The sequence below is a fragment of the Manis javanica genome, chromosome 15, assembly GCF_040802235.1.
Source record: "Manis javanica isolate MJ-LG chromosome 15, MJ_LKY, whole genome shotgun sequence".
Lineage (NCBI taxonomy): Eukaryota > Metazoa > Chordata > Mammalia > Pholidota > Manidae > Manis > Manis javanica.
Window position 1 is genome coordinate 5,185,438 of NC_133170.1, and position 22,654 is coordinate 5,208,091.

Consider the following 22,654-nt stretch of genomic DNA (forward strand, 5'->3'; position numbering starts at 1 on the left):
AGAGGGGCAGTTGCATGCAGGACAGACTCTCTAGCCAGCTCCCTAAGTCTGAACCACATTTCTGTTACCTTCTATTTGTAAGATGCTGGGCAGGTTTTCAAATCTCTTGGCCCCAGTTTTCTCACCTGTAAAATGGATTTCTCACAGTGTTTACCTTAGGTGGGGTAAGTGGAAGTTTTCACCCAGAGGGTCCAGAATTTCCCATCTGGCCTTAGTCCACTTACATACCAGTGGGTGTTGACCGCAGCAGAGCCTCCTGTTGATCCAGGGCAACGAGGGGACAGAAACCGGCCACACTCTCGTCGCCTCCATTCCTGGCACCTAACTGGCCTGGTGCCAGTCGGACCCCATGGCCGCACCCGTGGGGTTCCTGCTGGAAGGGGTGGACGTGGGAGGAGCACGCAGGGCGTGGCTGGAGGCTATGGAAGGCGGGTCCTGGCCAGTGAGCGCAAGCGAGCTGTGAGAAAATAAGACCCCTAACTCACCCTGTCCTTCCCCTTGTCTTACTTTGGTTTCACCAGATCCACAGGGAATTTGTCCTGGGAGGGGAACCCCCTTACCCCCGGAGCTGCCTCTTGTAAGATTATTGTAAATATCAAATGAGTCAGTGCATATGAAGATCCTAGGACACTGTTCCTGCCGTAGAAGAGCTGGGTATGTTCGTCCTGGCACATTCCAGATATTCGGTGAATATATTATTAATTGTGTCCTGGTCAGAGAAGCTCTGACCCTCCAGTGGAAGTGGCAGTTTGCGGGAGAGGGAAGAAAGGCTTTGGAATTTCCTAGTAAAGCAAAGCAGACCGCGGCGTGAGAGGCCAGCAGCAGGTGGGCTGGAGTGATGAGTATGTCCTCAAACCTACGGAACCAATCCAGCGTGCGTTTTCCTGATGAACATGTTTTTTATGAGTTCTTATAAAAACTTGAGAGATATTCACGACAGGCCTGACTATCCTCATTTTCAAAGTGAGAAAACAGAAGCTTGCAGTTGAATTGACTGGCCCAAGAACACATAACAGAGCAGAGCCACAAAATCATGACTTCTGCCTCTCAGTTTTGGTCATTATTATCATTAATGTCATTATCTCACACTGTCTGCATACTGAGTGATGTGGGTAAATGACCAAAAGTGTTTTCCAGATTTTCCAACACAATCATTTAACTTCACTCTTTTGATCCCTTCCTGAAGGAATTGTCTTCTTGGAACCTTACACACCATTACACAACCTACACAGATATATATTTGCAAAGATTTTAAGTTAGTTCTTTAAAGCTGAAACTTTAAATTCTGAAGACCTTAGGAACATTTTTATGACACAGTGTTTCTGTGACCAAAGCTCTTGGGAGTCTGTATTTTTTTAAAAAATAGCATCTTCAGTTTACTGGGATGTTGATGCATTTTAGGTGCCTTTGAAAATGTTTTAAATCACAAAACCACATTGGCATCCAGGATAATGACATTTTTCTTTTGTATGGCACTGGTAAGGAGTAGTTTTCACCTTTGAGGATATGCTGGGTTATGTGCAAATTCCGTTAGAATTCTTCTCACCTGCGTGGAGAAAGCCGTTAAACATGTTTAATGAAAGGATTCTCTCTTCTTTCAGTTTCAGTATCTTTAGGTTAGGTTTACACTCTCTAAGTGTTCATAATATCTTAAAAATCAGTTATTTAGTGGATTGCCTGTGTAGTGTTCTAACCTGGGCATGATTTCAGAATATTACCGAATTCATTTTATTTATTTCATCTAGTTAGATCATGGGATACCTGGCTGCTGTAATCTGAACTCTCAACATCTGTCCTGTACACATTCAGGCGGCAGGAATTCCCTGAACTTCAGTTACTATTTTAGTTCAAAATAAGATCTTGTCTCATATCCAAGCATTCATTTATAATTCGTTGAAACGGTGGCACTTCAGTTGATAAGCCATCGCTTATCAGAAACCACGTGAGCCCAGAAGCAGGAGACTCGTAGGTGAAAGGATTTAAAAATAACCAAGATCCTACTGCCTGCAACTTAACAATCTTTCTGTTTAATAACATCAGCTGCTTTCTGCTACACAGTTCTTCAGGAGAAGGATCATCCCGTCTTTGCAGAAGCTCCCCCAGTCCTTCTATACATTTCTTCCTGTGTGTTGCTAGGTGGTTCACACAGTCATTTTTGGACCCAGAAATCAAATTATTGGTTTAGAGAAGTCTTAAGGTTAAAGTCAGTCATTTTATCAAACAAGGTCTTTGCAGTTCAGCCTGTCACTTGGTCAACACAGCACCTGTGATGTGTTTGTTAGAGCCCGTTTTCAACCACAGCCCCTTTCAAAGCCACACGGGGAGCCCAGCCTTCTTTGGGTGGGGAGGGTGGGGGACCGAAGCTCAAATGCCTGGGGCTGGGCTGCTGAGACAAGCAAGCGGAGTGGGTGATCGGGACTGCGATGAGGTGGCCTGTCCTGCTGAGAATGGGAGGGTAGCCAGGAAGAACGTGTTTCTGAATGGCGTAGATGTGAGTTGTTCTTATTATTCTTTCAGGAGTGTGACTTCCTCACTGCCTGAGTGCTACCAGTCTCTGGAGCTGTGCTTGCGTTCCCTGGGCGCACTCCCACCTGGGAACAAGTGGCTCTGCGGCTGACCTGAGGGGCTTTTGTTGATACAGTGCAGAGACGTGGAAACATCAGTACTTAGATGGGCTCATGGAGGCACCCACCTAGTCCCTCCGCTGCTGGCCCCCAAGCCCAATATCTGACCCCTTCATGTCCAGGGTGTGCTTGGAGCCACTTCCACTTTTTATGAGACTTATACTGTGTGCTTTCTTGTCTAATCAGATCCCCCTGCTTTCTCTCTTTCTTGGATTATCTTTGGCTCCTGTTCACCAGGGGTACCTCTTGTAGTTTTCTAATTGATTTTCTAAAAAATATCTTTTCTTGAATGTGTGGACGCTTGAGGTGGGGGATAGAGGTCGCAGGAAGTGTGACCCCTTGAACTAATGCTCGTCTACTTCTTTTGTATAGAAGACAACCAAATACCCAAAAAACAGAAGTATGCTGAGTATGGTACTAGCAGCTGTTTTTAAAATAATCATTACTGTTTTTCTTAGCCAATGTATAAAGACTCTTCTGTTTTGCTATAGCATCATTCTGTGTACTTGTGAGATCTTCTTCAGCTCCAGTTATTCAAAATAAAATCCCATCTGCTTTCTGTATTACGTAAATGTTTTAAATCATGAGCTTGCCGGGACGTCACCCCTATTTCTCAGTACCATTAGTGGATAGATTCCCCTTTGAACTTTTATTTTAATGGAATTTGTGAACAGCGGGAAGACACTCATGGATGTTACATTCAACACCTTGATTCCAGAAACTTTTACCACTTTTTCTTATTGACCTAAGTGAACTTGGAGAACCAGGCCCTGAGTTCTTTCACCCTTGTTCTCTTGGTAGACCTCTACATGCATGATCATGGCAGGGCGTCTAACTGCACCATTGTCATCTCTTTGAAATCGAGCCAAGCTTTATCGAGCTCCCATCTGAACGCTCTCAGAGATCTCATCTGATGTTGGCATGTGGTGCTGTCCTGCCAGCCAGACCCCGGGACCTGCCAGGTGACCCTGGTAACCCAGCTCATGGCAAAGGAGGACACATCGCTGTCATCTGTACACCCCAACTCCCACGCGGTTCGGTGTTAGTTCTGCCCCACATCCTGGCGAGCGGTTGCTTTGAGACTGGACCTACTGAATAGGCTCGCTCTTATTTTTCACCTTTCAAGATAGATTTTTAAGTGAGATATTTTTGTAAGTAGTAGTGCACTTAGCCTGCAATGCTCTACAGCAGGAGCCCCACAGAGACCTTATCAAACAGATGAGCAGCGAAGTGCCAGTGACATTTCATAATCAGTGCTTGCCAGAGCTTTTGAAATTCGGAGTGGGAGAAGAGGGAAGGATTGGAAGACTCATTTGGACGACAAGCCTCTGCCCATCTGTAATAAGCTGCTTCCTTTCTCATCTGGGGGTTTCCCAGGGAATAGCTGCCTGTGACCCAGAGGGGGAAATGGCAGCAGCTTTCTCTCTGGCTCCTGCTTCCATGAGCAGGCAGCGTGCAAGCCTGGGCTACTAGTCAGTCGTTTAATTTTGTTACCTAGATGGGGGAGGTTCCCCATGAAACTGAACCCTCTAAATGACCATGTCATCAGTCACACATGGCCTCTGCGGGAGCAACCAAGCCAATTAGGGGGAAATCAGGCTTATGAAAAATTCAGGGAGTGCAGGCAGAGTAGCTCTTGCTTCCATTTTTAGAGGCCAGTTAACTAGGAAGCTGATTTTTTATGGTGTCTCCTTGCTCAGCTGTTGGAAGATTTATTTTTATTACTCTTTCCCTGAATCAAAATTTTCTCTGGGTTGAACACTGCAGCATGCCACACTGCAGATAATAGTGTCTTGTGAATGGATGGGAGGGAAAGGGATGCACCCAGACGGGAGGGAAACCCTGAGAGACTTTGTACTTTTGGTCACTGCTCAGTCTTTAAAAATTTAGAAACAGGGTGGTGCCCTGGAAAACTGTGCAGCTAATAATTCAGTCATGCAAAAACATAAAACCAGGGACCCACATGAATGGATCTTAAAGGACATAGTCTCACCAGATCATTGCTGGAAATGTACTCAAAGGGGGTGGGCTGGGGTCTTGGAGGACTTGGCTAAGTCTCTTAAGCCTTCTGAGCTTTAGATTTCCCACATGCAGAGAGGGACGGTGACCCCGGACTTCCTGTGCACATCTCATAAGAGAATAAATAACAGTTGCTCAGAAAAGCTCTCAGATGCAGAGTTTTGAATTGAATGTGAGGTAGCAAGTTGGTATTTTTATACTTTTGTCTTAAAACTTGACACCTAAAAAGTTTGTTAACCCTGGGCCACATAAGCTGTGACCCTTCATAGCTGTTTCCCTTACACTTTGAGCTGGTTGAACTGTTAGTTAAAGCTGAACACAGATATCTGTAAGAAGTTGATTCTTTTTAATCCGGTTTCTTCTGTCATGATCATCTGATTTCACAAGCTCAACAGTTCAGGGCTGGGAAATATGGTTAACAAGAGTATCCTGGTATTGGTAGGAGTTGAGTTCTTTGACTTTATCATATTATAGTCTACATTCATTTTTTTACTCACCTGTGATTTTTTTTCTCGTGGACATTTTTCTGGCTCAAAGGAAATTACAAATGAATTTTCTGCCTTCTACCTAAATTCTGGTCCTTTCTTAGTTTGACCTCTGCACTTTGAACTTGTGGGGCTGTAGATTACATTATATGGTGAGAGCTCTATCAGCCTTGGAAAGTGTATCTGCTCCGCCCAGTTTTGACAAATGCATGGAGCGCTCTGCTCGAAGCTTCCATGTAATCTGTGTCTCCCATGACTAACCAGGACCACTACTGCAGCTAATTTAAGAATGGTTCTCCCACTCAGCTTTTTATAGCTCCCTCCCACATGTGTCACTAAGAAAACAATTTAAGCAAATACTGTATCTTGAGTCCCGAGGTGTCTCATTAGAAGTCTTCGAATTTCAAAGGAAACTTCAGTGTGAATCCAGACATACAACCCCCCTGAAGCTGATCAGGCTGCAAAAGTGAAAACCGGTTACTAAGCTCTTGAAGTTTGAATTAAAAGGCATTGCATTTCCAGGGTCTGCGCACTCTCGGTATGAGGCTCACGACAGCCAATCATAGAGGAGAAGGGAATTCAGTGAGCCCCTGTCCAGGCCCTTCATTGAGTGAATGAGAACATGGATCTCGGGGGAGATTGTCTGGCTTTCTGAACATCACACAGCTGGAATCGGAACGCACGTGTCCAGCACAGAGCAATGTTTTTCCACTGTTTCATGGATCCCACCTAAATATTTGCTGCTCCATGTGCCAGGCTTTAGGAAAGCTAAGAAACGCACGAGTTTTGCCTGTTTGAGTATTTCATTTCCCAGTAAAGCCTGGTGTGTCTATCATGGAAAAGTTGATCGACCGAGATGTAACTAAATTTGCTCCCTGTTGTGACGTTTAGGCTTGTTGAAGTGTAAACACAAATGAAAAAGTGTAATCAACCTTTCAAATTGTTATCAAATCAAATTAAAGGAAAAGAAAACTTTCCACCTCAATGAACAGCTATGTTAAGAAGTGTCAACCTGAAAATAAATTTGTGAAAAGCAAGTAGGTTCTTCCTGCTCCTCAGAACCAAGTCCTTTACCTCTGTGTCAAGTGCATCTTTGTAGCTGAATGACTTTGGGTAGAATAAAGACTCTGATGATTTGTTGAAGACTAAAGAAAATCAGCCACATCTTTGCTTAACACCCAAGTCCTTGCTTAGTGCTAGTGAGCTTTCTGGTTAACAAGGAGGTTTTCCTTTCTAATTAATATTCCAAACTTGTGAGAGCAAAACACGCCTCATTCAACAGAAAATACAAGTAACTGCTGAGCAGTAACTTCAGTAGTCCCCTGTTCATTGTTTGCCATTTATCTGTGGATCAAGCCCACAGAAGTTTAGAAATACTTAAAAAACTAATTGGAGGATTATTGGGAAGGTAATTTTTATTTCTACTTGTCTAGAAAGGGCAGGTTAATAATGTGGGGATGTTTTTCTAGTTTAAAGATTAAGATTAAGCAGTGACTTGAAGCTGACTGGTAGTAAGTCTGAAATCATACTGTTCTCTATGGTAGAAGCATCGTGGTCCCGTGGAAGTCATAGATTTGGAATTAGGGCAGCTGACTCAGCATCTTGTTTGTACATCTTGGGAAAGTTACGCACATTTGCTGAGGCTTCCATTTCTCATCCATTCAACTGAGGTTAAAATTATTATCTACAGAGTTGTTCAGATGATTGCATGAAAGAAAAGACATAACAGGACCTGGTGCATAAGCAATCAATAAATGAAACATTAATCTAACATAAAAAATTTAATTCAGTAATAAGGTGAAGTAAGGAAGGCATAAGGTTAAGATCAAGTAGGTAGTGATGGCAAGCTTTCAACTTTCTTTTTTATTCCTCAGAATGTTTTAATGAGGTTCTATTAAGGTTAAAAATCATAATGTAGGCATTTTTCATTGGCCACACTGGTGTCTTTTGAAATGTGGCTTCAATTAAATGTCTCGGCCTGAAAGTGTGCTGTAAGACTACTGACTGCTGAGCATATCAAAAGGAAAAAAGTCAGAGCTCTGGTAAGAAATGAAGGTCATTCAACTTCTGTCAAGTTCAGGTAGAAGTGATCCGCCACAATAATCAAATTTCTAAGAGCTTTCTTCAAAGCACACCTACAGTAGATATTTAAAAATAAAATGACAGAAAAATGCTCCTTTAAAAGAAAATAAAATTAAAGCTCAGAAAATTGAAAGGTAATTAAGCTCAGAAAAAATAAAACCAACGTTGGTACAACTCAACTAAAAGCAAAAGTGGATTTGCCATTTCCCGGGTGCCTGTCGGCAGTGTTCTTTGCAGCAAGAGCGAGGTCGATGTGGCGGAGTAGAAAGCCGACCCCATACCTGCTGCCTGTGTTCCTGTAAAAGAATTTGTAATGGTCTCTTTCCTTACTAGATCAACTACTTCTAAGTCTGTGTGCCTACACCTCCAGTGCCAATTTATCTCCTGTTGTTTCCAGCATAAATTCTCTACTCCTGTCAAGCCCATCCTCTCGCATGTATCTTACCTGTTTTCTGCCCATTCTTTTGTGCACGTATTTCTGTTCCCCACCCATCCACCTAAGAAACGTATACTTCCCAGGTCTCCGGTGACATTGTTCAGCCAACTCCAGCCTATCGAGTCCTCTCTTCCTTACCTGCTACAGCATGGTGCTTTCTGTCTGTTCCAGACATGTTGACACATGATTATCTTCTGACCACAGAATTTAATATTTGGATAATATGTATAAATCTTTGCTCACCCACAAACACCTTGAGGGCAGGAAGTCATATCATGTATTTAGTCAATACTTATTCAATCATTTTTATTGAAGTGAATAAAGAATACAGTTGTATCTTAAAAATCTGGAGATCTACTATTGCATTTCCATCTCTTATTTATTTCCCAATGTTTTAGTATTTAAAAATTATTTATGTGCAGTAATAAATAGGCTTTCTGTCAGAATCCATAAATGAGTCTTCTTACCTCTTAGTAAAAGTAAGAATATCATCAGGAAATGAAGATGCCATACTGGTTGTTTCTTTTTTTCCTTGGGCTTCTCTCCTATCTTTCCTCTCTATTCCACCTGCCATGTGACATCCATCACGCACCTACTTGTCCTAGGCAATTTATTCGTGTGTCTTCCTTATTTTCTCCATTTCCACAAACTTCAACAGGTCTCTGACATTCTCTGAACCTTAATTGTTCCTCCTGTAAAATCGAAAAAAACTCTAATATCTCAGAAAGTTAGGAACAGACTAAATGAGATCACCTGGCCCCCTGCACTTGTGGGCCATGAGGCGAAGCACCCGTATAAAACTGCGTATAGTCTTTCTGGCTCACATGGCTTCTACCTGAAGGACGAATGAGCAAGGCTATGGAATAGCAGGCACCTAACTGGACAGGAGACAGAGTACCTTTCTCTTTGCAGTTTCAGAATCCCAGAGAGATTTTACCTAAACTACTGCCCTCTAACTCTAGGACAAGTTTACTGTCGTGCCTCCCGAGAGGTGGCCGTGCTGGTCTGCAGCATCAGGTGGTGAACCCATGGCGGAGGCAGGCGCACCTTTGTGCTTTGAGAGCCCACTGGGACGTGGGTAGATGAAAGTGAATTGCTCCTGGTGGAGATTTATTCAGCTTATACAGTGACTGTGACCAAGGCTTTGTATTGGGTCCATAAATGAGTTTTAGACCCTTTGTGAGCCTCCTTACCCTCTATTCATTTTGCATTTTCCAAGAGGCAGGACCCATGGCTTTCATCAGACAAACAAAGTGTCTATGAGCCAAAAGTTGTTTAAAATCCTACTACTTTAGGTTTCCTAAGTTATAGTTGCCTTGGAACTTCAGAACCTGACGGTCAAAACATTAAATTTAACAAAAGTATCATAAAGTAAGTGAGGGAAAACAAAGCTGTGATTTTCCAGAACATGGATATTGGTAACACCACCCCCCAGAGATGCTTCAGTATGAGATGTAAGGCTGTCCTGTGCTCGGCGAAGAGCTGGCAAGTTAGCCCAGAAGGCAGACCTCCTAGGATACGGCTGGCCAGGGAGTTACTGATCAGGGGTAGAACAGCTTTGCGACACTTAGCAAGGGCTCTATCATCTGTGATGTATGTTGAAAACAGGGCTGTTGTTTTTCACTGTTATTATCCCTTGTTTTGCCTAAAGTCTGAATATGGGAGATTCATTCTTACCATTAGGAAGGTTGGCTTCTGAAAATCTGTATTAAAATACATTCTTCTATAGAAATGATTCTTAAAAGTCTGTTCTGTGATGTCTGTCCAAACTATGTATATATCACATGGTGAACATGGCCTCTGACTTAAAAAGAGGAGTCTAGAAGAGATGTAGTATTTACATAAATAAATTGAAGTCAGAGTGTAAAGTGGTAAGTACCACAGAAAATTATAGGTTAATGAAGGGGTGCAGAGGAAGAAGGAATTGCTACCTGACTTGGCAGTGGGGTTCAGGTTTTAAGAGTAAGAAGAGAATACGAGAGATGTTGGTTAAAGGATATAAACTTTTAGTTAAGATGAAAAGTTCTGGGGTTCAAATGTACAGCATGGTGACTATAGTTAAAAATACTGTAGGAATTTCCTGTGAGACTGGATCTTAAGTGTTCTCGACACACACACACGCACACACACAGCTGTCTATGTGAGGTGATAGGTTGTTAATTCACTTGATTGTGGTTGTCTTTTCACAATGTATATGTATATCAAATCATCACACTGTGCACCTTAAACATATGTAATCTTATTTGTCAATTGTAGCTCACTTAAGTGGTGGGGGGAAAATAAGCATAGGAAGAGGGGACCAGGAGGATAGGCAGAGAGAGGAAGCCTGTAGAGGAAGCCGCATATGAACTGGCCTTTGAAAGCTGCGAGATATTTGGATATGTTGATATTGGGTAAAAGGCCTCTTGGGAAAAGGAAACATGATATTTAGGAATGCTGAGACAGGAAATTTGTGGCATATACAGAGTAAGGTACCCGGGCTCAGGATGTTCAAAGGGACACCTGGAAGTCATGAAGCTCCCCAGGACTCTTAAGGTGCAGAGTTTTTTAATCCTTCTTGAAGGTTCTCCATATAGTCTCCTTTGAGACTCTTGATGACATTATGTCAGCTTGGTTCACCCACGTGGCCTTTCTGTGCACAGCTCCTTTAACAACAGCCCTATAGGCATAAATGTTATTCTGCAGGCGTGAGTCATTGATTTTTAGTATCTGGTTAAAAGATGGAGATAGACATTGGGGTTGTCAGTGTTACCAGTTGCTTATAAATGAGTTTTTAATCAGAGCCTGACCTGAGGATTTGAACAAAATGATTGAAATTCCAATAGCTCAAAGGAAATACTGGCTCTGGGTAGGCTAATATATGCAGGATGAGGCTGGAAAAGACAACACAGTTTTGTTTGGAGAGTTGGCAAAGAGTCATAAGTTAATTCAAGACGTAGCTTCTACTCGCTTTGATGTGTATTTATAAGGTCTTTCCCCTTTTCTCTCATTAGTGGATGAAATAAAATATTTTATTAAATTTCGATTGGACTCAGAACTGGGCAAGGATGACGGTACCTGTTGTGCGACGAGGAAGGCATTTGGAGTTTCAAGCTGTGTATCCTCTGTTTATTTAGGATTCAGCATCTGTGAGATCTTTTTTACTTTTCTCCTAAGAGAAGGTCTTGGAATAGCTCAGGTGATGATTTGACCGTTGAGTTCAAGAACTTGCTGAGTTTAGAGTATACAAGGATGAGACCCACTTTAAACCGTAAAGCATTTGGTGAGAGATTTTGGTTTGCAGAGAGTTTTCTGCTGAAGTCCATTAGTAACTCCCCATAGAAATGCCGAGAATTAGGCCAGGACAACTTCTCCTGTCGGTTAAGAGGAGGAATTGGCGTAGAGATGTCAGTGAGGCGTTTATGAGATGTGGGACCCGGGAAGAAAGCTTCCAGATCACACGTAGTTCCCAGTCTGTTACTTCCCTTCCTGAGTTCTGCTTCCGTACTTTGAAAAGTTCATGTAAAACATACATACGGGTTAAAAATAATTAATTATAATTCTCCTTTCAGTTGCTATAGCGATGGCAGTTCCTTAATGCATCCTGTGTTCCTCCGTGCCCTTCTGAATTAATTTTGCACAAAGCAGCTCAATTTTAGAAATAAAGTCCTTTGAAAATAGGTGTCAAGTATTATTATAGGAATTTTATGGTATCCATATAAGAATATCTACAGACTTACTGAGGGACCATGACCTGTGACTATGATTAGAAGGTAGAGACTGCTTCCCCACTGGGTCCCTCTTCCCTACTAGGAATGTTCTTTTTTTGAGAGCAATCAGTGGGAGTACAGATTAACGAGTAGCATTCAGAATCCTTTTATTATCATTGTACACCAAAAAATGGATTCAGAATTTTTATTCTCTCTCACCCCCCCCACCCCCCCCACTCTTTATTGTTTCTTGAATCTTCCTGTTCTCTGGTTATGCCTAATAGGAAGGTTAAAATAATTTTATTCAAAATGACTTCTAAAGTGCTGAAAAGCAAAGATTATTACTGTTGGCACTTAATGTAATTGTATGTAGTAAATGATGGGCACTCTGATCATTCTAGAAGATAAGCAGCTTTCTTCAGTTGCTATATTTGTTTCTGCAATATTTCTAGCAGGAATCATATAGGAAAAGGAATTCCATGAAATATAGCCAGCATTCAAGTTGACACAGACAAAATCAACACCTGCGGTTTGAGATTTAAATACTTTAAGCCTCAGGAATTTTTTAAAGCCTCTAAAATGCCTCAAGCTTCTTGGATTTGATCTTTTTTTTAAAGAAAAATGTGGTTTAAAAAATCAACCACTAGAACTATTAATAATACAAAATTTTAAACCGTTGCCAAAATATTGCCTCTTAAAAATAATGATTGAAAACCATATATTGATATAAATCACATGTATATGCTTTGTTATTATTAGGTATTAGGAAATATAATATAATATATAATTCAAGATCTTGAAATTTGACAGCTGGAGGAGTTTGAATGCTGGCTTTGTAAGCTGCTAGTTTCCTCCTTTACAAAAATGAGACACCATACGTCACTCTCAATATAGCTAGGAGTTTAGTTGAGATAATGTATATAAGCTCTTAGCACAGTGCCTGGGACACAGTAATTGCCCAATAAATTATAGCTGTAATTATTATTTATTGATTCACCATTATTTTGTAAACATTTTTCTGCTTTTACTTGGAACACACAGCGATTGAAGCCCTGACTGTACACTGCAGAACCGTGTAGTTCTTACACTACTCTGCCGAAAGGTGAATAGAGAGACACTAAGATGCAGTTTCGATGCCTCACTGATTTTTCAAGTCCATGACTGTTAAATCCCTCGTGTGGAAAGGAGCTTCCTCCTCTCAGGGCTGGTTTGTCTCGAATCTGGTGGGCAGTGCTGAGAAAAGCAGCTGGGAAGTCAGCAAGCAGGTGGAGACTCCTGTGTCAGAGAAGGCTGCTTGCTGCCGGCACGCCCTACCTTGTCCTGGTCATTCCGTGCAAAGCTGCTTTGTCTGCAGACGGCCAATGGCCTGAAGTCAAATAATCAGCAAAGGCAATTAGGGGAAATGGGAGACATTTCCATATGTAAGAAGGACTTTCCTTTACTCCCGGGCTACAGAAATTGTCCTTGTTTATAGCAGGACGTAATAAAAGCAACGAAAAAATTATTCTGGTTCTATACTATAAAATGCATGAGAGAAGCAGTTTGTAATCTTTAGTGGGTCTCTTTCATCTGCCTGGTGAAGAAATATATTGTGCTTGTGTGGCGTTTTAAGCCACGAGGATGAACTTATATCCCTCTCCTTTCTGTCAACAGTATCTATTCTTGGAAAGCCATTCTACGCTAGGGAAGCAAATCTAAAATTTGGTTAGGATAGAAATAGAGTTAATAAAGCCATTCTTACAGTAAGGCATTCTCAGAGCGTGGAGCTGTTCAGCATAAGCAAGATGGTGACGAAAGAGAGAATTTTATCCCTTACCTTTTCAGTAAATCTCACCAGGCTTTCCTGAAGAGGTACTTAAAAATATAGGATGACTTCAGTGGTATTTAAGGAATAGTGGAAGCATTAAACTCAGGATCAGAAGATCTAAGTTTGAGCTACAGTTTTGCCTTCTGCTATTTTTTAACCTACTACTAATCTTTTATGATTTTGGACTATGAACTCCTCCACTGTGAAATAGGGATGATAACATCTGTGCTATTCATCACATAATATTGCTGGGAATATTATATAATAAATGGTGTTACAGAGGATGTACTGCATGTATGGAGAGACTTAGTGGTATCATTTACTCTATTACTAAGCCAACAGTTAAGAAAACACATGGAACTAAGGAGCTGGAATAGTCCTCAATGTAAATACCTGAATTTATTTCAAGGCATATTGCTCTTTGTTAAGCCGGCATTTATTGCATATGGCTAATGGATTTAATGCTTCTTATTAAATGATATTTTTATGTAACACACTATGTATACATTATCTATAATAATTATATGTTACTTATATTGATATTGCTTCATATTTCAGGCTCTGGATGCCTAGGGAATTGTGTTTGAGTAGATGGTAGAGGGGCTGCTCTTATGCTCTTATGCTCTTAGTTCAGTATGAGAAATGTTTCTTGACATATGTCTGAACTAATGGTCCAGGGGGGCTGGTACACATACCATCTCAGCTACTGTGGAACAGCGAAAAACCTCTTTCCTTGCTCCCTTCGACGTTCTGGACTGCTTCCTGTTTAGTGTGCTTTTGTGTTTGTGTTTTTATCTGAGTCTTCCGCTGGTCCGAACTCCATGCTCTCCATGGCTCAGGTTTGTAGTCCTACAAGCCTGTCTTATTCTCTGCCTGTGTAACCTGGCCGCCTCCTTCTCCTCTTCACTTTCTTTGAGCAGAGGTGTTTGCTGTGCTATTGAGAAGGTGCAAATAAAACATTCACCACATATTATAAGGTGATAATGAAAGAAAATGGATTTAAAAGCTAGCAGCAGAGTCTAACTTTAAATGTAGTTGTGCAAGAATGACTTGGCTAAGTGCTGAGAGATTCCACTGATAAGGTATTTTGTGTGCACAGAAGATGAGATAAACTCTGTCTAATGGAGTTAAAAGTGGATAGACAGTCCCTGCTCCCAAAAAGTTCGCAGGTTAGTGCAGTAATTCTCAAACCTCACTCTGCACCACTCACCCAGAGACCCTTGAAAATACAGGTGCCTGGGGCACAGCCTTAGAAATTCTGATTGACTTATTCTGATTGAATTAATAGACCAAAAAGTTTTTGAAATTTCCGCACATGATTTTGAGAAGATTCTGCAAGATTTGAGAATCACAATTCTAATCAGTTCTGGTTTTAGTCTTTCATGTGCCACCAAATCAGAAAGCCACAAAATCTCCTTTCTGACTCAGTGTCCCCAACTCTAAGACATGGATGATATTGTTGGCTTTCCTTTCATTCATTCATTCATGTCATATTAAACATTTATGGAATTCATATTCTGTTAGACATAATAGGGTCAAAGATAGAAATGAGTCACAGGGTCCATCAGAAAGGGGTTTAGAGTAAGGAAATTTTAAAACTGCATACCCGAACAGCTTTTGACACCAACTTTCTGTATACAGCGGACAGAAATTTTGTGCTAACTGATTAAGTTCCTGCACCTGAGCAGCTGAAACCTTCTGGCAAACCTTCATGGTTGTGCTAACAGGTGTCCCTTTATTTTAATCTCCAAGCACACTGCCCCGTCTGGCAGTCCCCCTACATGTCCTAGACTAGTGTTCTTCTAGTACCACCCAGAGACTATTCTCTCACAGTTCCTCTCCTAAAGTGCCCAGTGCCACCCCACTCAACTTTCAGCTGTTGATGTGGCTTACTGTTTGACAAAGAAAAGTAGAAGCAATTAAGAAAGAAACACATTGTTTCCCAAGTACCAAATCTACCAATTTACCTGCATGCGTACCCGTGTTTTACCTTTCTTCTTGTTAAGGTTGTTTCTGCTCATGTGTAATGGTAACAGGTCTCCCCGTGCTCCAAATCCCCCTGTGCTGGCAGCCAGGGGGGCACTTCATTCACCCCCACACTTAGTGGCATCATCAGTTCATCCCTCTCTGCTGGGTCCTTCCCATCCACAGTCCTGCAGTAGGAGCACCTACTAAACTGCACAGAACTAAGAACATCTTCCCAGTAACTCACATCCTCCTCCAGCTCTCCACGCCATCGCGCATCCCCTCTGTTCTGTGGAACTCCTCGGAAGTGTCTGCATGGGCTGTCTCTGCTTTCTCATCCCCCAGTCCTCCACCACATTCTGTTGGGCTGTCCTCCCCACCACTCTCTATAAGCGGTTTTTCGAGGTCACAGATTACAGTCGCCAAGTCCCTGCTGGTCATCTCAGTCAGCCTCCAGGGGCACTCCGGCAGGTGGCCACACTCAGACACGCTGTTCTCTTCCCTGGGTGTCTGGTACCACATCATCCTTGACTGTCCCACTACATAACCAGTTGCTTATTTTGTGTTTCCTTCCCCCCTGACTTTAAGCGGTGAGTCTCCCAGGGGTCAGCCCTAGGCTCTCCTTTGGTCTCTAACTGAACCCTCACTTGTCAGGTCTTCTGGTTCCGGGGCTTGATGCACCTGTTACCGGACACCCCCCAGGCGCATCCACCTTCCTTACAGGCAGGGGTCTCTCCCCACCAAGCTGCGCTCACTCCGTCTTTGGGCTTCTTATCTCAGCAAATGGATTCGCTGTTCCTGCCCTTCAACTCCGGAACTGCATGCCATCCTCTGTCCTTTCTTTTCTTCATCCTAGTAAGTGAAATGCATTGGAAAGTTCTGCATTGTCTCCGGAATATTCTCAGTCTTCCTCTGTCAGTGCCACCAGTGTGACCCCTTGGCTCAAGCCACTGTCGTCTCTGCTGGGACGTGTCACCAGACCCCTGGGTCTCACAGTGACCACCTTTGCTTGCCTGCGATTTATTTTTCAGAATTGCCACCATGGCTTTGTTAAAAAAGTAAATCAGAGCACATTAGTCACTTGAATGGTTTCAATTACAATTTCAATATAATCCATCTTCTTTCAAACAAATCAACTGTAAAAAAAGACATTTTTGAGAGAATTAGGGAAATCTGGATGAGTACTTGTGGCTATGAAAGGACTGTGATTAATTTTGTTTAAAATTTTGCTTAACACCCCCCTCCCCCTAAAAAAAGAAAGAAAAGAAGAAAAACAGAAAAGATAAAGGTGTGTGGCAGATGGTGATTGTTGATTTTGATTAGTTTATTGTTCTGTAGTCTGGAGGTTTATCATACTGCAGTCTCTACTTTTATACATGTTTGATGATTTCCATAATACAACATTGGAAAAAAGACAACGAAAAGGTTTCCGGGTCTCTGTCAGGGCCCCCGGTGGCCCTCTGCCCGCCCCCGGGCCTGCACGCCCCTCTCTCGGGCTCGCTGTTTGCAGCCGCACCATCTTCCTCTCCCTGGCACTTTAAGCCCCGGCGGCCTCCGGCCCCTCCGCCTGCCGAGCCTGCTGCCCTCTACCTGGCTGACTTACTCACGTGTCCCTGCACAGCGTTTCCCTAGCCATGCCTTGGACTCCCACCCCCACACACTCTAGGTTTTAAAATTATGCTACTTTGTTCACATGTTTATTGTGTTTCCTTCTATTAGAATTTCAGCTTTCAGAGGCAGAGACCTTGGGTCCAAAACAGGCAGTGGGTTCCTAATAAATACTTGCAAATGAATGAAATGGACATTACTATTTACCCCATTTTAAAAATGTAGAAACTCTGGCTATAAAAAGTTAGGTAATTTCTTAATGTCACAGATATTAAGAGGCAGAACGGAGATAATGCCCTCAAGTCTCTTGGTTTGGGGGCCTTTACACGTACATACTTCCTCCTGGAATGGAGTATGCTGGGGGGAGGAAAGGACGTTGGGGAGCACAGTCCCCCACTCATAAAATGAAAGAACTGCCTTTGCAGGATATGCTTTAGGAAGGAATTCGCGGCTTGAGTTAGACTCTCAGAGGAGGTTTTCATCATTGTTCCTTGGGTCGCTGTTAGATGCTCAACACAACATGGGAAGTTTAAGCTGCTTGCCGACCAACACATTATGTCATCCAGTCCTGAAGACCCACGCTTGTGAACACTTAACATTTTTGGATTTAATGCTTTTTTTTTTCACAAGCTGTCGGACATCCCTCTGTGCCTCTGTACTGGTCTCCAGAATTTCAGCTTTCTCGGTGGGGCTATAGTAACACAGATGCGTTGAAAAGAATGGTTTAAGATGGCATGATATTCCTCATGTAAGTGTACTCCAGGCAATTTAGCGGGAATAGAGAGGGTCAAGGAAGTTAGACGGTGCAATGATCATACTGTAGTGTACATATTTACACAGACACATATTATAGGCCATGCATGGACTTGGCACCAATTTGTGTATAATTTTCTCAGTTTCCAATGAACGATCATTTTCATTCTCTTTACGTACTGGGTAACCTGAAACTCACACCAATATTTAAACTTCTGATTATATACAGTCACTTATTAGCTACTTACAGTTCTTGGACCATATTTGTTTTCTAACGTTTCAAGGCTGTGTCTCCATAGCTCCTTTGTACAGGATTCTCAGCCCGGTGATACTGCCGACAGGGACAGTGGATGGGCTTCACATATGAGGAAGTTAACTTTGCTGGTCTGCTCAGAACACTAAGGAGTTGAAAAATGATGGAACACATTATATCGCTATTTTGGTAAATTTCTTTTGATGATCAAACATAAAATGTTTAAATTCATATTTTCTAAGTATTTCTAAAACTATATATTACAATTAGTGTAGCAAAAAGAATTTCCAGCACTGTTGTGTTTTTGAGGAATAAAATTTTATATAACATTTAATGAAAACTGTTATATTTTATTAAAGGATAATACATTATAAGCAAGTTTCATATTATTCAGTGATACAGAAATGTCTCCAAGTAATGAAGGAATTCAGTAACACTTTAAAAAATTCAGTGCTCAGTGAAAAGAGAACTGGCTTATAGACAGAAGGAACAATGTTTTCCACAGATGACCCTGTTAAGGCTTAAGACTTGGCCACAGAAATCCTAGACAAACAATAATATAGTTATTGAATTAATGCGATGATTCTTAAGTTGATAAATCTTTTCTCCATGTTGGGGCATAACATTATCTGTCATTTAATACATTTATAATATATAAAAAGAAAAGTCATCTCCATAATAACTTCTAGTAGCCTGAATGTTACTAAAAGTTCATTCACAATGAAATGTTTGTCTTACTGCAGATGAGATTTTAAATCTTATAAAATAATTTTTATTTCTATTATCTTAATGTAATGATAGAAAATTCCACTTTGTTTTATAACTCCTACATGATTTAATGATGCTAGAGGTTTATGGACAGAGTCTTTCTTTTTAAGACTGGCTTGTTATAAATTAACAACTATATCTTTCTTACCCAACTATATTATTTAACAAGAATGTATGAAGAAAAATATTTTAATATAAATATAATAGCACAAAATTTAGCAAGGGAAACAGATTTGTTATTGAATCAACACATGTTTGTGGAAAAAACAATATGGAATCAGAGACTGTTTTTTCCCTTGAATCATTTTAAGACTTGGCTTTTAAGAGGCACAGTGACTTTAAGAATTTCCCAACTATAGTGCTTCATTTTGTGGAAGAATAACTTGGTTCCCCATAAAATTAGTCGGCTTACCAAGACTTTTTGTAGCACTATATATTTGCCAAACTAGCTTCAATATTAGACTTACGTAACTTCTCTAGTGAAGAAAATTAGAGATTTTAATGAAAGGCAACCGATTACATTGCTAAATTAATATCACTTGAGTCCACAATTCGCAACACTAAAAATCAATAGACATAGACAGTTCTTATATTTGTAACCATACTTACTAGGTAGGAACATTTTAATGTATCCAATACCAAAGATATTGTTTATATAACTATTAGAGGTTGTTATTTCAAAAATTTTTGGGAAGTTAACATTTAAATATCCATTTTCGAACTATGGTCAATTACAGTGTTCTTGGGAATTTGTCAGGATCCCTTTCTGACGAAAGATGAACGGCAGAGTACTGAGAAGCCCTATGAGCTCGGACGGGAGATAGATCTGGGTCAATAGCCTGAAGGAGTCACGCCAGCTATTGGCAAGGTGAGCACCTTGAAGAAGAACAGATGAAGCTTCCTTCTGTATTGTGTTGAGTATTTGCTAAATCAGCACAATCATATGGCTTGAGTGAGCTGGTGACGCCTGAGTTTAGTTCAAAAAAACCATGTGTAGCTTCTCCCGCTGTGTGACCTCCTGAGCAGTTAGAACATTGGCCTGGATAATAATGACTTTTTAAGAAATCATTGAAGTCCCACAAAATTGGTGAGAAATTAAAAGGACATATTTATACATAGCATAATATACCCTGAAAAAGCATATTTTAATAATTATGGCAAAACTGTAGATAATGTTGTTACAGATAAACATGATTGGGAAATCATGTTCATATACATTGAAGAATGACAGATGTATTTCTTAGGTGAACAGAAATACCTCACTTTTTTTCTCTTTCACACAACGGAAATATCTTCAAGCCTTTGCTGACTATGAAGGTAGTACAAAATTGCAAAAAAATGTATGTATTATTGACTTATAAGAAATAAAAAATGACAGTTCTTCTTTTAGCCCCAAAATATAAGTTTTATCATTTTACTGTATATAACCTTCAGACACTTAAATACATGTAACCATATATTGACATCAATGGGAAATACAAAATATTCTGTTTTAAGCCTTTTAAAAACTATAAAAGATTGCATGTATCTTTTTATGTTAATTTACATAAAATTATCACATCTTTATAAATAGTTATGTGATATTCCACTGTTCCTATGTAAATAAATTAGTTTAACCAGCCCCTAAGGATAAATACTTTCTTGTTTCCAATATCTTAATATTATAAACATTGCTGCAGAAAACAGGATAGTACTTAGTGTTATACTTACCTGTCTCATTATTTCCATGTAAGGTCTTAAGTAGAATGGTTACATCTAAAAATGCATAGACACTGAGAAGTAACTGGTGGTTACCATGGGGGAAGGGTTGGGGTGGGGGGATGGGATAAAGTGAGGGGGATAAAGGGGCACAAAAATTCTCAATCGTAATATAAGCTGGCCGTGGGGATAGTACAGCGTGGAGAATATAGCCAATCATTCGGAACATCTTCCTCTGTTGACAGATGGTAACTGCAGTATTGGTGATGAGAATTTAATAATATGGGTAACTGTGGAATCACTGTGTTGTATCTGTGAAACCGATATAAGATTGTATGTCAACTATACTTCAACAAAAAATAAAATAAAATAAAATAAACATCATTAAATAACAAAAAAACCCAGAAAAATAAAAATGCACATCCCAATTTTTTATGCATATTGTACTAATGCCCTGAAAATGTTTGTACCAATTTATACCCTTACAAAATAGGTGTGTCTGTGCATTCACCAACACAGGGCAACCAAAAAATGAGAAGCATCTTCTTTTAGTGATCTCCGTTTTTTTATTATGAGTGAGGGAGTTTAAGTACCTTTTTTACAGTCTTTTTTGCTACTGTTTCTTTGTGAAAACTCAGTATATATTTGCCATTTTCCTACTGGGGAGATCATCTTTTGATTATTGATTTGTAAAATAATAATTCTTTTCTGTATGTGATTCCAAATATGTTTCCTAGACTCTTTGTCTTGTAGCCTGTTGATTGTGTCTTTTGCTGCATAGTTAAGACTATTTTTAGAGCTAAATTTTTTTCTTCTTTGAGGTTTCTGCCTTTTAGTATTCTATTTCAAAAGGCCCTTCTCAACTCAAATTTTAAAAATAGCTCTCTGTGTATTCTTAGAGATTTTTTAAGTTTTGCAAACATTTGAATCATTAATCTATCTGCTTTAGTTTCTTAATCGCAGTCAAATTGGAATTCTATTATATTGATATAGATTTATGTGTATAGAAGAATAGCTGAAATTATAAAAGAACAATTGAAAATATGTTTTCTTTCAAGATTTTGTGGCTGGAGGAGCCCAAGACAGGAGTGTGGGGTTCTATTTCTGTTCTTGATGAACCCAGTATATACTTTCACTATGTACAGTTGGCCCTTGAACACAGGTCAGACGTACCAAACCCCATGCAGTCAAAAATCCATGCACAACTTTTGACTCCCCCAAATCTTAGCTACTAAGAGCCTACCATTGACCAGAAGCCTTACCAACAACACATGTGATTAACACATATTTTGTATGTTAAATGTATTATATACTTATTCTTACAATAAAGTAAGCTAGGAAAAAGAAAATGTCATCAAGAAAATCATGCAAAAGAGAAAATACATTTACAGTACTGTGCTGTGTTTACTGGAAACCGTCCACATAAATGGACCCATAGAGTTCGAACCTGTGTTTAAGGGTCAGCTGTTCCTGGTTAAGTTTTTAATTTTCCTGCCTCCTAATTTTTATTTGCGTGATTCAGAATGCAGTAAGGCTTAGCTGTAAAGATTTCTGTATCATATTAGGTGAGCTGCATGATTTAATTTGACTGACTCATCCTTTGTAGGTCTGGGTTCCAGGGGATTGTTACCAGGCAAGACAACCACAGACGGCAGAACGGGGTCTCCGGATGTGCGTGGACTTTGAGAAACGTCCTTGATCATGAGGGGAGCTGGACTGTAAGTCCTGATTTAGTTTTAGTATTTTTCCCCTGGTGAGAAGGTGAAACGTCCACCCATTTGTCATGTATCAGCTCTGCAGCACACCACGGAGGGTGAGAGCACTTCCCTCCCCTGTGTCCTCGTGGCGCTGGCTTCCATCCCTGCACCCTGCAGGGCCGGACCACTGCCTCCTGGTGGCAGCATCCTGTCTGCCACCCGGGTCACTGCTCAGTCTCACTCTGGCATGTCTGTGCCTCCTCCGTGCACAGCCGTGGGAGACAACAGCTGGGGAGGTGGGCGACACGCAAGCAGCTGTGTGGCAGTGACAGAGAAAGCCTGGGTCAGTGAGTGCCTGGACGAAGGGCGCTGCATCCATATCAGCTGGACTCAAGGCCGGGGCAGCCCAGGAGAGCGTGCCAACAGAGCTGGTGGTGAAGACGAGGACTGGCCAACAGGAGGGCTGAGCTGAGAGGAGGAGGATGTGGGCGAGGGCAGCACTGTTCCAGGGAGGGGGAATGGTGTGGGGGAGATGCAGAGAGAGCCTTGGGGGTGCTGCTCAGGTCCCACTCCCCAGAGACGCTTGCAAACAGAATCATGTGGCCTGAAGACAGAGTGAAGACTAGTCAACCCCTGTTACCCAGCAGTCGTTTTTCTGCACATGCAGCCCAATTTGTTGTCTCTGCACTTTGCTCAGGCTTTTCTTTCCATTTTTCCTCATCTCTGCCCGCATTCTGTGAGCTGATCAGTATGCAGCCTCCATCTCAACT

The 22,654-nt window shown here is 41.1% G+C and overlaps 1 long non-coding RNA gene across 1 annotated transcript; it reads left to right on the plus strand.

Moving 5' to 3' along the window:
- Window positions 1-17,736: 17,736 nt before the first annotated feature.
- LOC108398421 (uncharacterized) lies at window positions 17,737-22,318 on the plus strand. Its single transcript, XR_001853414.3, has 3 exons — window positions 17,737-17,910; window positions 19,247-19,357; window positions 21,794-22,318. It is a non-coding gene; the product is annotated as an uncharacterized lncRNA (long non-coding RNA).
- The last annotated feature ends 336 nt before the right edge of the window (window positions 22,319-22,654 follow it).